This window comes from Mytilus galloprovincialis, chromosome 7, assembly GCF_965363235.1.
Source record: "Mytilus galloprovincialis chromosome 7, xbMytGall1.hap1.1, whole genome shotgun sequence".
Taxonomy (NCBI): domain Eukaryota; kingdom Metazoa; phylum Mollusca; class Bivalvia; order Mytilida; family Mytilidae; genus Mytilus; species Mytilus galloprovincialis.
Window position 1 is genome coordinate 61,051,213 of NC_134844.1, and position 21,349 is coordinate 61,072,561.

General features: G+C 32.1%; 2 long non-coding RNA genes across 2 annotated transcripts; one reads left to right on the top strand and one right to left on the bottom strand.

Moving 5' to 3' along the window:
- Positions 1-4,233: 4,233 nt before the first annotated feature.
- On the top strand, positions 4,234-12,436 carry LOC143081845 (uncharacterized). The gene is made up of 2 exons (XR_012980118.1): positions 4,234-4,506; positions 11,937-12,436. It is a non-coding gene; the product is annotated as an uncharacterized LOC143081845 (long non-coding RNA).
- Positions 6,570-10,365, bottom strand: LOC143083412 (uncharacterized). The gene is made up of 3 exons (XR_012980689.1): positions 8,702-10,365; positions 7,886-7,954; positions 6,570-7,122 (listed from the first exon to the last, which is right to left on the bottom strand). It is a non-coding gene; the product is annotated as an uncharacterized LOC143083412 (long non-coding RNA).
- Positions 12,437-21,349: the final 8,913 nt, after the last annotated feature.

A 21,349-nucleotide genomic window follows, 5' to 3' on the forward strand; every position in this document is an offset into this window, starting at 1 on the left:
AAAATCAATTCGCTTTTTATACTCGTACGGTCTAGGTACGAGATCGACCATACACGTGTATTTGGACCACATGGGTTAATTTGTAAAATTTATCAGTAGTTAAAAAATGAAATAACATTTTCAAATGAATACAAAAGTAACGCTACATTGTAACTTTATCAGTTAATCTCCTGTATTAGTCATGTTGAATATGAAATTTGTATTCAAATGCTCACTGGAATTGAAGTTATTGGAAGTACATACATGTATAATGTTGGAAGATACGTATACGTTTTTAGAATATTCAGAACTTTAATAGAAAAAAAAACGTCAAGCCAGTAAACGGTCAGAAAGATGTGTCAACTACATGTACAATTTGTTGTTACATATATGAGCATTGTATCATGCAAATCTACGTTATGTTAAGGGACTATTTCATGCAGGACTTTAATCAAAATTGGTACCAATTGAAGCAGAGTTCTCATTAGTTTATTTGTTTGTTTGGTAATTAATAACACAAGGTGTATAATTTATCTCAAAATTTGATTTGCATCAGGAGAAAAACAAAAATAACCGAAAAAAATTATGACCAAATAAACAAATATCTATTCTGCGTCTTTCAACAAATGGTTAGTGAAAATACAACTGTAAATACCGTCATATGTAGTTTTGAATAATTTTTTTATGATTTTTACATTTTTTCACTGACCGATTTATTTATGCTTTGAGAAATTCAGAACTAATAAAAAATATATTGTTACGGTTCGGGTCTGTAGACCTCAAACTGTTTTATGTTACACTATACATTTTAAGTCAACCTTGGTAGTAGGTTACTTCGCTGGTTTTCAACCATTGGTAGCATGGCTTGTAAAGGCACTGGTTTGTATATATAATAAAACACTTAAAAATAATAACAGAGTCAAAATCAACTCCTAATCAATTTAATACACAGTTAATAGAAATATTTCACACAAATATAATAATCCCCAGAGAATCAAACGATTCAGAGACCCCCAGTGGAACGTCAAGCGTCAATCATAATGTTTCGGTTGTAAATTCCGTAGTAGTAGTGAAACGATCTAGTCAGAAGCCAGTCTATCATTAAATGGGGAAACCAACTCAATATAATCAGGTAGCAATGTTTGAACAGTTGCTGATGGTAATTTCTCAGGTATAATTTACAGTGTATAATATTGAAAGGTCCCTGGTATCGGGTTGCAACGTTAGAACCAGAGCCCATACAAGATGCCCTTTATATACTTAGCGCCCACAACCCACATCCCCATGGTTTTCGTGGGCAATTCTACGGCACTTCATTGGTTGGTTGCCCGAGGGGTTATAGGTCCCGCGGCAAGCACATGCACAATCAAGGTAAATAAATGGCTGCCTCCAGTAAACGTAGGAGAAATATAGAACAATATATGAAAAGGGAACGATGGAAGCTTAGCATTAACAAATGATATGCCCAGTTACAATATATAAACCGTATATAAATATACGATAAAGGTGAGAAAGCGTAACATTGATAACCCGGGGAAAAATAAGGCTGGTAACATTTCGGGACCCCCCTTTGGACAAACAGTGAGACGAACTCTATATCCTATCATTCCCAGTTGATATATCAATAAATACATACATTAATAATATTATTCGGACACGGTACCTGAAATAGAAAAGTGTTCGTACATATAATCTCAGTCACAGAATTATCCAGACTTAAACGGCAGCGACCGCAAACGAAGTAAAACAGAGAAAGTGCAGTCTGGGTAATAATAAAAAAAAATAATCATAGCTTTACATAAAGCTTTACATAAATATACTTATTATACTCAACCGTTATCCCTATTTTGTAACAATATGTATATGAGCATCGGAGGATAAAACCAATAGGAACACCAACAATTGTGGAACTATCATATTATAATCATATAGAGACAGAACTAGCGAAATTGTCTGCAGTCTATTATTATAACCACTGGTAAATAGTAGTAAATAATACCACGTTTCTGAAATGTGAAGCTAGTGTCTGGGCTCGGGCGAAAAATGAAAATGTGTTATCGCCGTAATTGCGTTAATCAATAAAAACAGAAGTATGTACAAAGGGAGATAAATAGAATTAGCCTCGAGCTTTCGTTAATTGACTTTTATTTTTAACAACAAATACGTTCAAGAGAATTTCAACCGATGGATTTTACAGCAGTTACATGTTGCGTGCTCATCAAACAGTTATTATATGAACATTATGACAGACTATTTCTCATTCTTGTCATGTTGCACTTCAATTCGTCCTCTCAGTTCTACATTCTTTTATGTTTTATGATACGCCCAAGAATTTAGTTAAATCACAGAACAAAAGTAATCAAATAACATAATAATGTTATAGTTATAATAATATATCCATTACATTTACAAAGTCGATATATTCAAAACAACCGAATTAACCGTTGACGGAAAAAAAAATTGCCAAATTTTTGACAAAAGCATATGACCCCTACATAGAATAGAAAGATATTTAAAAACAGGTAAAATGTTGATTATAGATGATCACCAAATATACCTTATTATATATTTTCATATTTACCTAATACTATTTAAAAATAACAGTAGTTTACCAATATTTTAACATCGTAAATGTTATCAAAAATAAATCAAACTTAAAAACAAAAAAAGCAATACCAGATGAGCCTATCTGTATGCATGTATCACTAGTCTTGCTAATCATATCAGTAAATTTTGCTGCGTCAATATGTGTTTTAACGTAATAAAATGTCAATGATATTAGAATTTCGAAAGTTTTTTTTTTCAAACCGTGATTCTAGTTCGTAAACCATAATTTAATATTTAACGAATCCATTAATACACCTAACCCTAACCTTAACCTTACCCTTTCCCTATTTATCTAAGAATGCACTCTCTAAATAGCTGCAACATGAAATAAATGAAACATATAGTTTTACAAATTACAAGTACCAATTTGACGATAAATCAGAAACTTGACATTAAAATTAATATTGTATTGATACATAAAGTTCCGTTTACGTGATATACAATAATAATTTGATAAATAATTATGATGTTAGTGTTTTAACCAATATGTTCCTCATTTGTAGTAACATACGTACGTATAGACGTTCTTCGGCTAATACAAGTGATGGCACTACGTTTTTTGACGTTTTATAGTATGTTGTCACCTAGAACACCACTTTGAATGATGATTATGGTAAAAACGAAGTCGATGACTGGATTTGTTTTTCAATATTATTTAAAAGAAGATTAATGTATACCAAACATCATATGTAGAGGAAATAAATATGGATTGTTACATGTTACAGTAGATTTGATCATTTTAAGAAAAAAATTGACTGATTATAAAAGCTGTTTATACAAATATGACAAACGAATACCTGTTCTGAAAGACTTAATTCAGTTGATTTTCAAACTTTTAAAGGGGTTAAAGCCCTATGTTATCGAGGTTCAGTTAAAGTTTAACGAGCCCAAATTGAATACAGAATATATCAACAATATGTGACATAACCCAATTACTGAATCGATTTTGTCCTTACTGAACAGGATACATATATCGTTAACCACTCTATGGTATAAATCAAAACAAAGTGAGATTAGTTATGTTGATTACGTTGTTCAAAGTAATTTACAAAGATTACGGACCTATTCATAAACATGATGATTTTGAAATGTACCGTTTACCGGTATAACATGTTTACTGTGATAAATATAAGAAAGAACATATCAATGAAGCTAGAGACGACAAAACCGTGGTTGATGATATCATTTGATTTTCAAAACGGTATATAAGCTATACATTTAAAGTCTATATTCTCAACTTTTAAAAGAAGCCATGATTTTAATCAGTTATTTTGTTTCGTTCGTTTGTTTTGCAAATGGATTTTTGCTTGAAGGGAAAACGCTCCAACCTCCAACAACAAGCTCTCTGATAACTGACGTTCATTTTGATGTGCTGATGAAGTTGTTGCTAGAACAAAGAGACAATCAGAGGAAACAAAATCAGATCATTGCGCAGTTGCAGAGAGATCTGCTTACCACACAACAGGAAGTCACGAATAAATATTTGGATCTTAACAACTCTTCTCTCAATGGAACAGTAGAAAAACAGTATAACCATCTGCTTAATAGAACAGATACACTGCAAAATCGCGTTTATATCCTCGAACAACAATATACAGCTTTACAGAATGAATATCTTCAACAACAAAAAATGCATACTCATGCATCAAAACGTCTCGAAGTTAGATGTTATTACTAAGGATTTGGGAAATGAATTATCGTCATTAAAACATTAAAAGACTGTTTCTAATTTGCAAAGGGTAAACGATATTCTTAATGAAACAAAACATTTAGAGAATGAAATACAGAAAACCAATGGCAAAGTTAACATTCTTGAAAATAACCTAGAAGCAAGAAAGAATGATGTTCTTGCACTTTTTAACAAGGCCGATCTTACAGAAAGAAAACTAGCAAAACGATTGAATGAATTAGATAATAGAGGTAAGTTAACATATATTTACTATCAACTCATTTGACCAAATTTTTATAAAACTTGATTATTAGTCCAGCAGATAGGTGCAATATATGAAGGAATTTTGCACTTCGTGTTTACAGCACCAAATTTTGCTCAAACATACTTTTATCTATACTCTTTAATTTAAGATATGGAGGCAAGCTGGAAATATAGTTAACTTCCGGTAAAATCCAAAATGGCGGATGCATGTTAAAATTTCAACTTTTCTTAATTCTCTCTTAATTTTTTTAGTTTTAACTACAAGACCTGATGTTTTAATTGATCTGAATCACATTAATTGGTTTTCAGTATTGTTCAAGCAGCAATTAGATGACGTTTGGTCAACTTCCGGTCAATATTTCATGTTAAAATGCAAAAAAAATGTCGACTTTTAATTTGCAAAAAGTGAAAAAAAGGATGTAATAGAATCATGTATTTATTTATTTATTTGGAGACCATTAAAATTCAATTCATATGGTGAACAATATTGCTTCATTATTATATTTGAATGCAGATAGACATACACTTTATAAATCAAGAGTCTAAATAACAATTCAAAAATGAGCTCTCAAAGATTTAAACTTATTGAGACATCAGATGATCAAAGCCCAGGTAACTCTTCCTCAAATGTTGTAGAGGTTGGCTGGACTTTATTTTAAGGTCATTTATATGTTTTGGAGTTTAGTGTGACATCCATTTTCACTGAACTAGTACACAATTTTGTATGGTGACCAGATGAGGACCACCTCCAGGTGCGGGAATTTCTCGCTTCATTGAACAACCATTGGTGCAATCAGCTGTTGTCTGCTCTTTGGTCAGTTTGTTGTCTCTTTGACATCTTACCCATTTCCATTCTCAATGTAAAATGTGTAATTTGTCAAAATATGACAGACCAATAGCTGCAATGCACTACATCCCCAAAGTGTATCAATATTGGTGCCGGATATGTTACTTTGGCGGGAAATCTTGTTAACCGTCTATGACCAATCTGTATACACAATATGATGGCAGTGGTCTTCCATGTACCATGCAAAAAAAAAAAAAAAAAACCAATGCCACATGGCATAAGGCCAGCCATCTGAACACAAAACTAAAATAAGACATCAAAAGGATACAGATGATATGTAAAAAAAAAAACCCAGGCAATTGCAGCTGCAATCCAGCTTATCCTGAACATTAGCAATGAAAGAATGTGTATGTTACTTTTGTTGTTCAGAAAAAAACCGGTGAAAACCTCCACGAAGAAACAACAAGTAATGTTGATATCCCTTTTCGTTGATGTGTACTAAAGCTTCAGTACACAACTTTATTAGAGAAGCTCAGTGCTTGGGACCTTATTGTACAAGAAACGAAATATCATGTTCAATGACTTGCTAATCTTTATCGGCAGGCATCAAAAGTCTCTAGTGAAGATGATACTGAATAAGGAAGAGACATAGGAATAAGCCATGGAATCGCATATGCTGAATTCATCAGCTACATTGAAGATTCCATAACCGAAGAAGATTTAGCACCATTATTCAAGATGCCTAGGCGAATAAGGAATCTAGATATTGACATTGAAGACAGAGTTCATAGTACATTTATGGGTTGTTTGCCTGTGAGAGATCTTTCACATGCTTTCAAAGATGATATAGGACCCTCGTTTCAGAAAGGAGGTGACGATGACTTTGACTCAAACTAAATGCAGATTTATAAAGCAGTAACAATTTTTCGCAGCGACATGTTTATTGTTACATTTAGGTTTGACGGTAGTTAACTCTTGTTAGTTTGTTGTTGTATGGACAAGCTATAACAACCGGGTACTTATTAGCAAGAAACACTAACGATTGCTTAGATGTTAATATTCAACAGCTACAAACGAATCCTGAAGGTTACTCTCCAATGATCCATCATCATGCATATACAGAAACCTCTTCCATATGCACCTAGGAATAATGATTGACTATCAGACAAACAACATGAAATAAACCTGTTGTTAAGTCAGATTGAGGCACTTTTAACAGAAAACCAATAAGCCCTGCGAAGATGGATGATAGCTTGACAAGTAATTGGGTATACATTTACAATTAATTCTCCATAGGCGGTAATGGTAACGTTTTCCTCCGTTGCTCAGTCCATATCGTTTACTTGAACATGTATGATGGCTCATATCGAAGCTGATACATTTATACATGTCTAGTTAAATTTTCGGGGTGGCAAGTGAGATGACTTTTTTCGCAAATTGATGGACCCCGGAAGATGGTGAAAAATGTCACTCTCCTCATGAAATAATCCCAAAATTCTGATCATAAAATTCAATAAAAAAATTGTCCTTTTCTAATAATTTATTTCAGCTCAAATCTACATCTTTCTTTTCTCATCACACCAGCTCTATAAAACAGTTCTTATTGTTCATTTATGTCCATTTTTAAAATCACAGCATCCACAATTGTATGGCGGACTAATATTTTTTTTTAATTACGTCATCTGAGTTCCTCATCTCAAGGTCTATTAGGGATCCTGACCCATATTGAAATTCATACTTCTGATTTTTCCAAATATTTTTATGTGATCTTCATCGGTATAACATTCTGAATAAATCTGTGTATTTTTGTCCATTTCTGAAAAAAAATAAAGTTGTTTTAGCACTATAAGGCAATGACACTTTCCTCGCTATATTCATTTATTTTGAATACAATGTGTTTGTATAATTAATTTCTTCCAGAATACCTTCACTAGTCAAAACAAGGACAAAACTTCTGATTATAACCTTTAATTACAATACACAGACCCTGTTAAAGCATTCTATAAAATTTTCTTGTGCCTTAAAGTGCATTTTGACAGAGAAATTATGCAAAATTGAAGATTTTATAAAAAAACCAACACCAAAATAATTATTCTTACTAGTGGAAATCTGGTATTTAAAACTGTGGAAAGCACTCTTAACTACTGGGAAAGTCATCCTTATCATATTATTAGAGTGCAATATAGTGCAAATTTTCAAAACTTTTCCTTTCACATAATTCTATTTGAGAAAAAAATGTTTTTAACATGTATTTCAGTGAAAACCTTTAATTAGTGAGAAATCCACATGAGGTTTTAAAGGAAACATTGTGACATCACATGTATTATGGCGTCATTAAATAACGACAGATCAAAATAGAGCTAAATATAGTTTGTAGTGTTACTTGAGAAACAGTTGCCGCAAGATTTAACTCGAAATATTGAGTCGAAACGATCTGTAACTAAGCCTTTTCATTTAATACCAAGACCATAGCAACAGTTTTCATATTTGCATATTTTTAACATACCGACTGTAATTTCAATTGCATAAATACCATAAATAAACAATTTAGAGCTTGCCTAATAAAGCAAAATGCTTACCAGTTATTCAGGACTTTTTAAAACCTCTAGTTTGCCATCTCAGGTTAAAAAGTAATGATATGTCTGGAACTGAAATAAGACAAAAAAATTACTCAGGCTGTGTTATCATTTGATTTAAATACATAAGTACTATTGAGAGAGAAAAATCTAATTCTTGAAAGTTTAATCACAAAGAAAGACAAATGCTTCTCCCTTGTGGCTTAGTCACCTTCATTTAAACCTTTTATTTTAGAAGCAATGGGTAGTAGCTAACTAGCTTAATAGTTGAATAGGTGCAGAAATATTGTTTTCAAAAAGGTTTGACCCTCCCCCTTTTTCACTGAGAAATGACAATATCTATTGTTTTGCTCAAGTGCATTAAAAATATTAGTTCATGATTTTCTTAAAACATGTACATGTTTTTTCTGTTTTTTTTTTGCATATGATATCTACTGACCAGGGGTCAAATCATTGGATAAAAGCACATGCGATGATGTATCTCACTTTACTCGTATGGAAGTGTGTTATCTCCCTTGATTATCAGGTATTCCTGTAGACCGAAGTGATAATTACATAACAAAGACTATATTGTGTCATGTTTACTTACAATTTAATAATATTTAAAAGTTGTTTCTTGTCTTTTTCAATATAGGTAACAAATTCCTTTCGGATCTCTCGGAAGTAAACAAAGTTATGATTGTGCCTAAAAAAAGTGTTCAGCCCCGTGCCAGTAATGCATTTTAAAAGCAAAGTTTCATTGAGTTTTTGCTGATCTTTATCAATAATATTTATCTTAAACCATTTGTAATAACTAGGTATAAATAAAAAACTACTAACCATCATTTTCGGTGGTGTACAAGGTGAAATCATCCATAAATCAGCCTGAAAACTTCTGGAATTAAGCTTCTAAATTGGGTATACATTTACAATTAATTCTCCATAGGCGGTAATGGTAACGTTTTCCTCCGTTGCTCAGTCCATATCGTTTACTTGAACATGTATGATGGCTCATATCGAAGCTGATACATTTATACATGTCTGGTTAAATTTTCGGGGTGGCAAGTGAGATTACTTTTTTCGCAAATTGATGGACCCCGGAAGATGGTGAAAAACGTCACTCTCCTCATGAAATAATCCCAAAATTCTGATCATAAAATTCAATAAAAAAATTGCCCTTTTCTAATAATTTATTTCAGGTCAAATCTACATCTTTCTTTTCTCATCACACCAGCTCTATAAAACAGTTCTTATTGTTCATTTATGTCCATTTTTAAAATCACAGCATCCACAATTGTATGGCGGACTAATATTTTTTTTTTAATTACGTCATCTGAGTTCCTCATCTCAAGGTCTATTAGGGATCCTGACCCAATTGCAAGACTTGCTAAAGAGTTTGAGAAGAGGGGCGAAAGATACCAGAGGGACAGTCATATATCGATTTCTTGATGAAGAGGACACAACTGACCATGAACAAAAACTAAGTGCTCAAAACTGTTTATCCATAATGTAGCTTCTGTGATAGAGAAGAGTTAGGAAATCAATTTCTTGAAGACAGCAACGAACTGCTTGTTCTGTATACCAATTAAATATATAGCTCCCTCAGCAGTTGTTGATACTATTCGTCGTTCGTTGAATAGAAATAGATGGACAGTACCAGTATGAAAAGTTTATCTAAGAGGAAACTTAGACGAGTCCTTTAAACAAGAAAATCACACCCATCCACCAGCATTTAGTCTCATTTAGTTTAATACAAAGTCTTTCGAAACATTGACAAGATGTAACTATTGTAGACAATATAACGATTGACGGTACAAAGAGACGTTATCAAAGGCAAACATGCTAATCACAAAACTGATAGAGTTTCTCACGTGTAGATAAAAACAAAACAGAGTTTATTCTATTTCTGTCAAATTATAAACTGATGGATGAACACATTTTCGGGAAGAGAATTATTGCTACAGTTGATACCGATGTAGTAGTACTTGTTGTGTCCTGCTTTCATGTCACAAATGCAGCTGATATTTATGGGTTTAAGGACTGGAAAACACTTTGGATGCATTTCATTTCATGAGCTTGCTAACTTTGTAGGACAAGAAAACGCATATATGCATTGCCTCTTTTCCATGTCTTCACTGAATTCGACACTGGCATCGATCGCTGGTTAAGGAAAAAAAACAGCATGGGATACATGGATATCATTTAATGGTGTCACAAGAGCATTCTTCTTTATAAGAGACCAGGATTGCGTTCAATATCGTAGCAGCTAGCCTACGTAGTGCTACGTACATGTTTGTCCACAGAACTAGTAGTGTGCTAGCTGCTATCAATATCTATGTAGCAGCTAGGATAGCTTCACGTTCAATAGTCATAATCTACGTAGCCCTATGTAGCCACTACGATATTAATCACAGCCCTGGCGAGTACTCTGAATGTCGAAACCACTATTACACAATTAATCGAACGATTCGTTATTCTGATGTATGATCGAACAATATCAGAGAAGGTCAATGATATTAAACCTTTTTTTTTTGACAACATTGCTTATTTTTATTAATAAATAAAATAAAATTGAGAATGGAAATGGGGAATGTGTCAAAGAGACAAAAACCCGACCATAGAACAGACAACAGCAGAAGGTCACCAACAGGTCTTATTAAACATGTATTTCGTCTCTAAATTACGTTTTCGTGTGATATTTTTTACCGGAAGTGACAAAATTCTGAATAAAACACCCTGAGGGTTTCAAAGAAATGATACAATATTTCAAACCATGAATACACAATAATATTATAGTCTACACAGCAAACTTTGAGTACCAGTTGTGAGAATTAAATAACCATTAATCAGTTATCAAATGCATGACCGCCATTTTGATGATAAAACCGGAAGTGAACAAAATCAAGCTTGCCTCCATATCTAATTTTTTTTAGAACGGTTCAAACTATGTTTCTACCAAATTTTATGCTTTTAACACAAAGTGCACAATTATTTACCTATCTGCTGGACTATATGGGCCTTTCAGTTAAATCATGACTGTGATTGAACAATCCACTAGGTAAGAAATTTTGACGTTTGTTTGAAACCTGTTTTAACACATAAGAGATAATTTTCCAAAAATGCATGCATCTAAAACCTATTTATAGCCTGAAGGCTTTGTAATTCATAATAGACATTAAGGATGTGATGGATGTTGGTCATTATTTGATTTGGGTTGGTGTTTTTTCCCCGACATTATCACACCAATATAAATACTTTCAAATCATATACATTTACAATATTGACACAACACATAAATTACAGGGACCTCGTTGATCGAGTGGTCTAGGTATTTAATATGGTAATCACTAGCCAGTAAACACTGAGGTTGTGAGTTCGAACCCCGCTCGTGCAGGTGCACACGACTCCAATCTTAATTCACTAGGAACGTCAGTTTTCCTATCGAAGGTCGTTTTCTGCGGTCAGTCCGACCTCCTCCACCAATAAAAGTTGGCCGCCACGAAGTAGCCTAAATGGGGTGCTTAAAAGTGGCATTAAAACATCAAAAATATAAATCAAATCATAAATTACAATTTAAAATGCTGATCATTATCCATTGTTGATCGTAAAAATTACTTCCATGCTGCTAAAAATGAATACTATATTACATTCACATACACTCCGAAACATTTAATTGTACTTGCATATCCAAAAGCCGGCTATATTGTTAAAACATTTGCAAAGAAGCAACGCGGTGGAAAACGTATTTTCATTCTGTCTATTATTCTGCCCCGATGTCGTTAAATGTGCCTATACTGAAAAATCTCAAATTTATGATAATGCCTTTTACAACTGACATTTTTGTTAGCTAAATATTGTAGGCACAATAAAGATATGCCATAACAGAACAGCTGACTCATTGACAATTATACCACTATTTTTTTTTATATTTGTACAAGCTTTGTTTTACTAATTGTTTTACTACTCCTAAAAGTGATGTTTTGTAACTTCAGTTGAATTATGCATTGATCATTAGATCATCACAATGAGATAACTGAATTTCTGTTTTATCTGTATATCTTTTGTTATATTTCAGTTATCCTGGTGGCAGGGGCAACCAGAGGAAATTATACAAATGGACAAAACATACTTTTTAGTGACATTATCATTGCAAATGGTGTAGGAAATTTTACCTCTTTTAAATCTTCAGGGATTTTTACATGTGAAAGAAGTGGCATTTACCAAATCGCTGCATATATATCATCCAATGCACACCATTGTGCATTTAGTGTTCGCAAAAACAAGACTTTTATTGGCGACGCATTTGGATCAGTCAGCGATTATGTTTATGATTTTGAAACCATGACTTTCGTTTCTGTTGTACAACTTAACGTAAATGATACCCTTGAAATGTATTCCGATAGCACTGACGACCAGCTGATATATGGGAATAGAGAATCTGGGATGTCAATTGTACAGATTTTATAAATTTGATTAAATATGATCTTCCAGAGATAATTCGTATATCATTTATTGAATATTTTAAAATGTTAAATAAGACAAATAGTAAACCAAATTATTTTCATGAATACCTCATTTTGCGTTTAGTCGTTTCTGGCCAACTTCGCGCATATTTAATTTTACGATATCAAACACATCAAACGAATGGATAACAATTGTCATATTACTGTTGGTACAGGCATTTTTTTACGATGAAAATGGTGAATTAAAACTGGTTTTAAAGCATTATTCTCTCACTTGTATGACATTTGCATCCCATTTCATTATATTGACACAAATGTGTGAACAAAACAAAAAGACACAATATATTATAATGTCACAATTAGGGGTACAACTAGTCCAGCAAAATAAGTTTGAACTTCGAATTAATTGCAACAGAAAATGTTTTAGTTCTTATTTAGCCCCAAACATACACAGAAAAAGTCCCATAACATCTAACTTGAGGAACACTCAAATTTTGCATTTTTAAATTCTTATGGAAATTACCATTGTAAAGGGAGATTGCTCCGCAAAAAAATAGTCCTTTTTTGTCAGTTTTTGGTTGATTTTTCTTAAAATTCATGTAAAATATGATACTTTGGTGAGGTTATAAATACTTAAATTTACTACATTATATAATCTTCTGCTCATTTGAAAAAATGATGTGAATATTTGGTATTGTTTATATCATTCTGTAAATTATATTTGTTCAGCATCTACCTTGTTTAAAGAAACTTTAAACCACAGAAAAAAGTTTTATTCAATTTGAGATTCTTTACCTTGACATGCTGAAAAATGTAATAAATGGTCAACTAAGGGACGACATCAAAAGTTCAATGTAGGATAAAAAAACTTAATTCACATAGTTTTTCCACTGATCCCCCCCCCCCACCCCCTCTTAACTTAATTTGGGAAAAATTGATTTACCAATAGGGATATATGTAAAAATCAATTTTAGATATACAAAACTTGCAGAATTTTAACCCACCCCCACCCCCAAACTATTAGATTTAAGTTTTTTATCCTACATAGATCTTTTGATGTCGTCCCTAATGAATTATTAAATCTATGTTGTAGCATGATAAAAGATTTAAAAACACCTTTAGAGTTGTTTGTTATACTTTAAAGACGGCTAAAATATAAAGACTTAATACATGCTGCTGAATAGAAGCGGTAAAGTTATAATTTGGTATAATTTTTTATGGATATTTCTGCCTTTTTATGCAGAGTTATCTCCCATATCAATGCAAATCTCTATAGGAATTTTTGAATAATTATTTTTTAGTTTTCCTCAAGTAAGATTTTACGGGACTTTTTTTCTGTGTATATCTTGTGTATAATGCTAAATATTAATTTTTTAAAATCTTCTGTTGCAATAACTTCAAGGTTAGGGTCAAATTTATGCTTGATTGACTGGACTAAACAGCAACACTAATCCTACGAAGAACCGGGGTCGATCTTGAAGGGCAAGCAGATCCTGCTCTACATCTGGCACCCGTCATGTTACTCGTGCCCTTACAAAGCCGGTAAAAAGTCTAATTTGGTAGGTCACATTCATGAAAAGGGAACGGAAATGTAGTTACGACATAAGGAATAAACCCGATATCATCTGTGAAACGAATATTCCACAACAGTCAACCAACTCGTGAAGGAGTAAAATCTACGAAGCGATGAGTTCAACTTTACTAAGATAACTAATGATAATTGTTATTATTTACTCGGATGAATTTTCTAAATAATGATCAGCCCTATCATAATGGTGAATTAAATATAAACGAAGTTCTAAGAATGGTTCTTCATACACAAGAAGGTATTCAGTGATTCATGTGGTTGCTGGGCTGATATACCAATTATAAAAAATAAGAGAATGCGGTACAATATACAATGGGGCAACTGTTCACCAATATTCAAATGAAGTGGATTATTGGCAACCGTGAGTACTTCAACAGGCTTTACAGACTCCGACTTGAAAAATATAAAACAAAATAACTAAGAAAAATAACGAACTCGCCTATGACAATACAAATTATAAAAAATAATATAACAGACATAGAAAAACGACAAACACTGAACTACAGTCTTCTGATTTGATACTGACAGAAAGAGAATGAGGCGGGGTATTATACATTTTGGCAACCTTGTTGCCTTGTCCGTTTGCTTTCATACAACTAATAGGTCGTATAATGGGAAACTAGATGCATACGATATTCCGAGAGAGAGTAAAATAATATGGCTGTATGTATTTATCATCAATTCAAACATTATATTAATGTTCCTAAGCTGATCTTTTCTCTATTCTATAAAACAAAGCTATATTCAACTCGATAATCAAACCTTCACAAAGAAAAAAAAAAGATAAAAATAATAATGATAATGATAATAAGAAAAAAAGTTAAATACAGAGCTTCTATGATTTAATTCTAGTAATCGATTAAGAATGTTTGCAAGTCAAACCAATGTAAAAATCATTCCTTTCTGCTTATGATTTGCAACAAGTAACTGATTTGTATTTCTATTATAATGAAGACCTGTTGCATCTTGAAGACCATCTCTGGCATAAAGTATTTTCTTATATTCCTGTCCATTAGCGGCTAAAACAATCACATTCTTAAAAGTTTTACCAATTGCATACACGTTACCCTCATTATCTACAGCAATACCACTTGGAATCTTCAGGACGCTTTCATTTTTAAATGACCATTGTACTATACATGTACCTCGTAGATCATAACATGTCACAGAATTTGATTTGTTATTTGTATGGTACATTGTGTACCCAAATATTGCAACGTAACAAAAACGAGGCATTTCCTGTCGAACTAAATAACCTATTGAATTATTGTACGGAAAAAAACAAGCGTATTCCTTTTGGAGATGTTGAACAAACAAATCTAGTGCCTTTTACCGCTTTTCCGTAATAATAAGTATCAACATGAATCTTAATTTCAACGATGCATGTAACATGTGTAACAATAACTACACTAGCGGACCAGCGTCAAATAGTTATCAAAAGTACCAGGATTATAATTTAGTACGCCAGACGCGCGTTTCGTCTACATAAGACTCATCAGTGACGCTCATATCAAAATATTTATAAAGCCAAACAAGTACAAAGTTGAAGAGCATTGAGGATCCAAAATTCCAAAAAGTTTTTCCAAATACATCTAAGGTAATCTATGCCTGGGATATGACAAACTAATTAGATAAAAATATCGTGTTTGTTTAACGTTCAGCAGAAATTATTTGAATATAGATTTTCGATGGTAATAAAAACTACAGATACAAGTTACATTTTTATTTTCTTCTGGGGATTTTTTTAAGAACCCACCGGATGCGTCTTAGTTGATTATTATTACTATTTCTTGATTTTTATTACTTTGTTTTGTTAAGCCCAAGTGAACTGTTCACAAGGTGGCAACTGAGCAACAGATGAACATTTGAAATTACAAAAAATGACTTCCGTAAAATATTCAGTATGCCTTCGGAATATACAAATATTAAGCTTGTAAACAACGACCATATACGAGTCTAGAAATAAATTGTTCTTGTTCATGTTATGTAAAACATGACAACATTCTAATAGTATGTTCGGAAACACACCTGTTGATATTTTATCTTCCTATATTCATCCACGACATGTGGACAGTATTTTTCAGATCACGATTCTTACCTTTCTTAAGGGAAGTTTAAGTTTAATCTTCTATGATGAGCCTCCTCATGGGGTTTTTGATTATTCGATTACTTTGCCATTTTTATAGTTATCATTTTATTACCAGACTAAATATTTTATGATCATTTGATAATCTAGGTCTGTATTTTTGACTATTTGTTTATCTTGTTAAAAAATAACTAATTATAATGTAATTATATTGGCAAAACATTTGTGCTTATTTGATAACTTGGACATCCCCATGTGGGGCCTCTATAATTTATTAATCAAACATCACGCAATCGTGACAGTGAACATTTACTTCTGGCAGTTTTACAATATTCTGTCAGACAGAATGTCTAGAAATAAATATCATAAGGAAGTTAGAATATTTTTCAATAATATAATTTGTTGGGTTTTCAATAAATTGTTGCCTTACTTCATGTTCATATTCATAATTCTTGAAATTTTAGCCTAATATTATTTACATTTTTAGTAATATTACTGGTATTCACAAACATGGTTTTGATAACTTGATAAGCTTACAGATGTAAATTCACTTACACTTTCGGTAAACTAAGATTTACATAATTTGACGTCTATATTGCACGTTAAGACAACAATACTATGTATTTATATTTATGAATAAAATTGACTAGTAGCTACATACAACTGTACTATAAAAATAAGCATTTTCAGTGGTTAAACAATTCACCTTTTTATAACCTAAATGACTACGGGTAATCTCATTGTTCGTACACCAAATGAAAATAACATTAAGTCATTGGGTGAATTTCTATTGTTTATCACTTTTCAAACCAATCACAACGTTTTGGTGTACGCTTATGGAAATAATTTGTTGAATCAAATGTTGTTCTATTCTTGTAGTTATTATTATAATAAGTATTTTACTTCAGCACTACTTAACATATACACACTTATTGAACATTTTGTGGATCACCCTTTTAACAAATTCAAGGGGATTGATGATCAGAGTTTTTAAATTGTTGTCAGACTTTCTGAAATGTCTTTGATGATTGATAAGCATTGGTCACATAGTTGATTAACTTGCTAAATTAAAGGTAGTTTAGATGCATGTTATATATGAGTCTGCAGCAATCCCCCTTCTACAAGCATCTGACTACATGTGTACATTCAATATATTGCCAAACATAAGTTCATGGATCAATTATAATTTCTATAACGACTTTTACAAGATGTTACGTTTTATTGTAGAAAGAATCAAAATACATTTTTAAAGCTTTCAACTTTTTTGTCCATGATAAAACACTTGACCTAAAACATATAAACTAACTGTTTTGAACACAATTAAGATTATTTAAAAAAAAGGTAATGTAATTTTTTTGTATTCTCACTGTTACTTGCATTAATGAAGGTAAAATATTAGTATTCTAATGGTATTTCAAACATCATACATAAGCTTTACGCGTTTTTGAAATATTTAAGGACATACAGTTTGTAACGACATTTTATCATCAAGGTAACACGTAGCACTGCATAGTTGTGATTTACTTTTAAACACTTTGCAGTTCAATATGTCTCAATCTGTCAAAATATGAACAAATTAATGTTCGAAATAATTCCCAAAGCTCTCAAATGAGGCATATGAAAAATTAAGGGCTGACACTTGTAATATACAGTGAATATGTACCAACTTAACATCTTTGAACACTTAAAGAATATTTGTAAGGCAAAGTTTTATGCTAATACAGTCAAAGTGGTCAATTGTAATTTTATAACAGCTACTATGGCGACGACATTATACTGCAAAAACGTAGTTCATCATTGCAAGCTGAAGTGTTGTTTTACCGATGCAGTCCTGAACTGCACAACACACTTTGAGCAGACTCGTTGACCGCTTTCCAAGTTAACTTAAGACATTTAAATGAGTCAAGGTTTTTTTAGGACTGCAGGAGGTCATCTTTGGTTCAGACATGTGAACACGTCTGTTATGAACCAGTCCCGTGGACATGTCTACTTCTAAAAAGACATTTGGACAGGGCTTCTCCAGACCAGACCAGACCTTAAGACAGGTCTGTTCTTGACCAGACCTAAATACAGACACATCTGACGCCATCTTGGATTATCTTGATAGCATGTTTTTCTTACTATATCGGTATACTTAACGGTTTGACAGACTAAATTTACTTAGATTAACAAATGACTGTAATATGGCGCGTAGCAATGGTTTATATCTACTGTGATACATTTTGTACTATGTTAATAAATCGTTTGTTTTGTAATGTCAATTTTAATAAACTGATTTGTTTTATGATTATTTGAAATTAATTGAAATGATTGGAGAATAATCACATGCTAGTAATTTGGCTATTTTAATCTATATTGTTCACTACCTCAATGTGCGGTTCTCTTTAAAATTACATTGACCTATGACTGCAAATCATTCAAAAAATGTATAGTCAGGTCATTCATAAGTATGCAATATATCCAAAGAGTGTTTGCATGATTAGTTTTCATCGATTGAATTATATTGGGTCTTTGACCTGTCATTACATTTTCTTAATACTACTGAAAAGATAATACTGCATTCTATAAAAACATATGAATGAAAATTATTGAGGGAGAATATCTTTTTTTTGCACGTAACATTATATATTTTTAATTTTCATGCTTTTTATTCAAACACCAATTCCTTTCTTGAGTTTAAAACGAGAAGAATACAAGGTGTGACAAATAGAAATTTTTAACGACCTTGACTGGCTATATAGCCCTTGCACAGTCGGTCCCTCAATTAACGATGTGTGTTTAATAATCCAAGATGTGTCGCTCTATTTCAAATGCATGTCTATAATTCCATGGTTTTAAGTATCTTAAAGTTGTCAATCATATGCCATTGTTGATCAAATCTTTCCTTAAATTGCGATAAAATATGTTGAAGTTACGTCATGTTCAAATTAAACTAATAAGCCTTTATTCTTTTCTATATCAATTAACTCAATCCAAAGAATCAATTTAAGAGTTAAGTATGTAGCCTTGACCATGTCCATGAAATATTGATGGGTTTCTGGTCCCGATGAAAATGAAAATATAAACATCAGCAGACTGTAAAATATAATAAAAAAGAACAGTTTTACCTGCTTTTTCATTCTTCACTGCGACGATCCTTGCGCATCATGTATAAGTCATGTTAGATATATGCTAAGTATTAATCATTTCACATTTTATTTTAGAGTAAAAAAAAAATCAGTTTGTATCAGTATGGATTATAAAAAAACACATGTTTACTGAAAAAAGCTTAACCTTGATTAATAAGTACTAAGTAACATAAATGTTACGCAAGTATACTTTTGTCCATCAATATCATACTAAAGGTACCGGCATGAGATATTATGACATGAATTTGGTAACACAAATTTTAACATAAAAAAACTACAGACATTTATAAATAAGCTTTCAATTTTAATGTACGTTTTAAATTAAAAGATTTCAATTGTGTGTTCGCAACGATGGTTAAAGAATTCATATTTGCTAACATCTGAGTCTGCACTCCCGTGTTGATATGAATTTAATTATCATATTTCGGATCATTGATGCTCTTCAACTTAACTTTAATTTGCCTCTTTTGTGTTGATTTGGGCGTCACTAAATTGTTTTATGGACAATACACAGGCCTTGCAAAAACGAATTTCATATCTAGTTTTTTTCTTGCGTTGATTCATAAATATTTTTCAAAGGTGCAAGGATTATAATCTAATACTCCAGGCGCGTAAATCATTGACGCATTAGAAAAAATTGATCAGCGACAGGATAGTTTAAACATATTTATTGATAGTGGATTGGGAAACAAGTTTTGAAACTTATCATTACTCCATTTCCACTTTGTGGGTGCAACTGCTGCCTTGTAGCGGCATTAGCCTGCTCTTTTACGAAATCTACATGGGTGTCTTTAACGTGCAAGAGATATGGCTCTCTCTCAACACGGGTCAGCCATTTATCATTCCTTCCAACGCACTATCATCGTTTCCTCAAGACCATACTCGCAAAGGACAAGAGCCACAGTAAATTAATTTGCTTGAGTTTGAAGTGCAATACCTGATTCTCATATTGAGAAGCTTAATTTTTCCATAACAATAGAACGAGATAAAACGTTCAGCTTTGTGTTTACAGAGTTATCTCCAAGAAATGTTATGAACACCTTAACTCGGTGTTGCTGTTGTATTTTTAATATCTAACTCTAATCTAACACCATGTGTTCCTACCAGATATTGTTCTGTAGGATATATGTCATTGGATGACCAAACGGCTAGTTCTAATTGTTACTTTGACAGTACACAGTAACTCGGAACACTGAAAGTGATAGGCTAGTAAACCATATGCCGTTTGGTTGAAAATTCGTTCGACCTTTTAAACATTTCTTGTAAAAATCAACGTTCGGAGAGACCACAATAGAGTGAGCAGGATGGCTCAACATTACCAGGTAGATATTATGTTTTTTTTTTTAATATATATTTTTCAACTTTTCCCCTTAATTATTGTGCAATGTCGTCATGTTAAGTTTTATTATGTTGCTCAATAAACGTTAAACATATAATGCTTAACGATATCTTATAGCTTATAAGACACTACACAATTTTAACAAATTATTTTGCTTTGTAATTTACAAAACCATCAACACCCGAAAGCCATTCAACTCAGTTTCTTTGTAAATTTATGCTAGTGTTGAAAATCAATGAATTTACATGAGTACAAGTACATACAGGTGCAGATGGTTCGTTTGAATCATCTTGATTATCGAACTGATAAGTTTTTGTCGCAAAAATGTAGCTTGAAATCAGTTCAAACATGTTTTTGATCATCTTCCCATATAATGTCTTTTATAACTATTTCAAATGATTTGCTTGATCTTAATCTTAAATGTATGAGCTATCAATAGCAGATCAATGAATGTGGTAGTTGTTTCAAAGTGTGGTAAGTGTTAGTATGAGAAGCACATTTTCTCTTTCTAAAAAATAAATACCACTAATGTGTAGGAAACCCAGTGATTAGTACCAAACATTTTTCATAAAACTTTCGCTGTAAAAATTATATGGATATCCGATTTAAACGTATCAAAAGCATTTCAATATGATAGTCACCGACAATTGTCAACAAGCGTTCCTTTTTTACACATTTCAAACAAACATAATTGTCAATAAACATAACAAAAAAAGTTTTTTTAGTTACAATTTTCGTTGGGAATAGTTAGATAAGAAAAAATATGTCTGGCTTATATACATTGCATATCATTTAGAATTACTGTATTATTTTACGTACGGTTGTTTTATAGCTATATCTGATAGTTTTGATCGTGCTATTTCTATATATAAGTGCATCTAAAG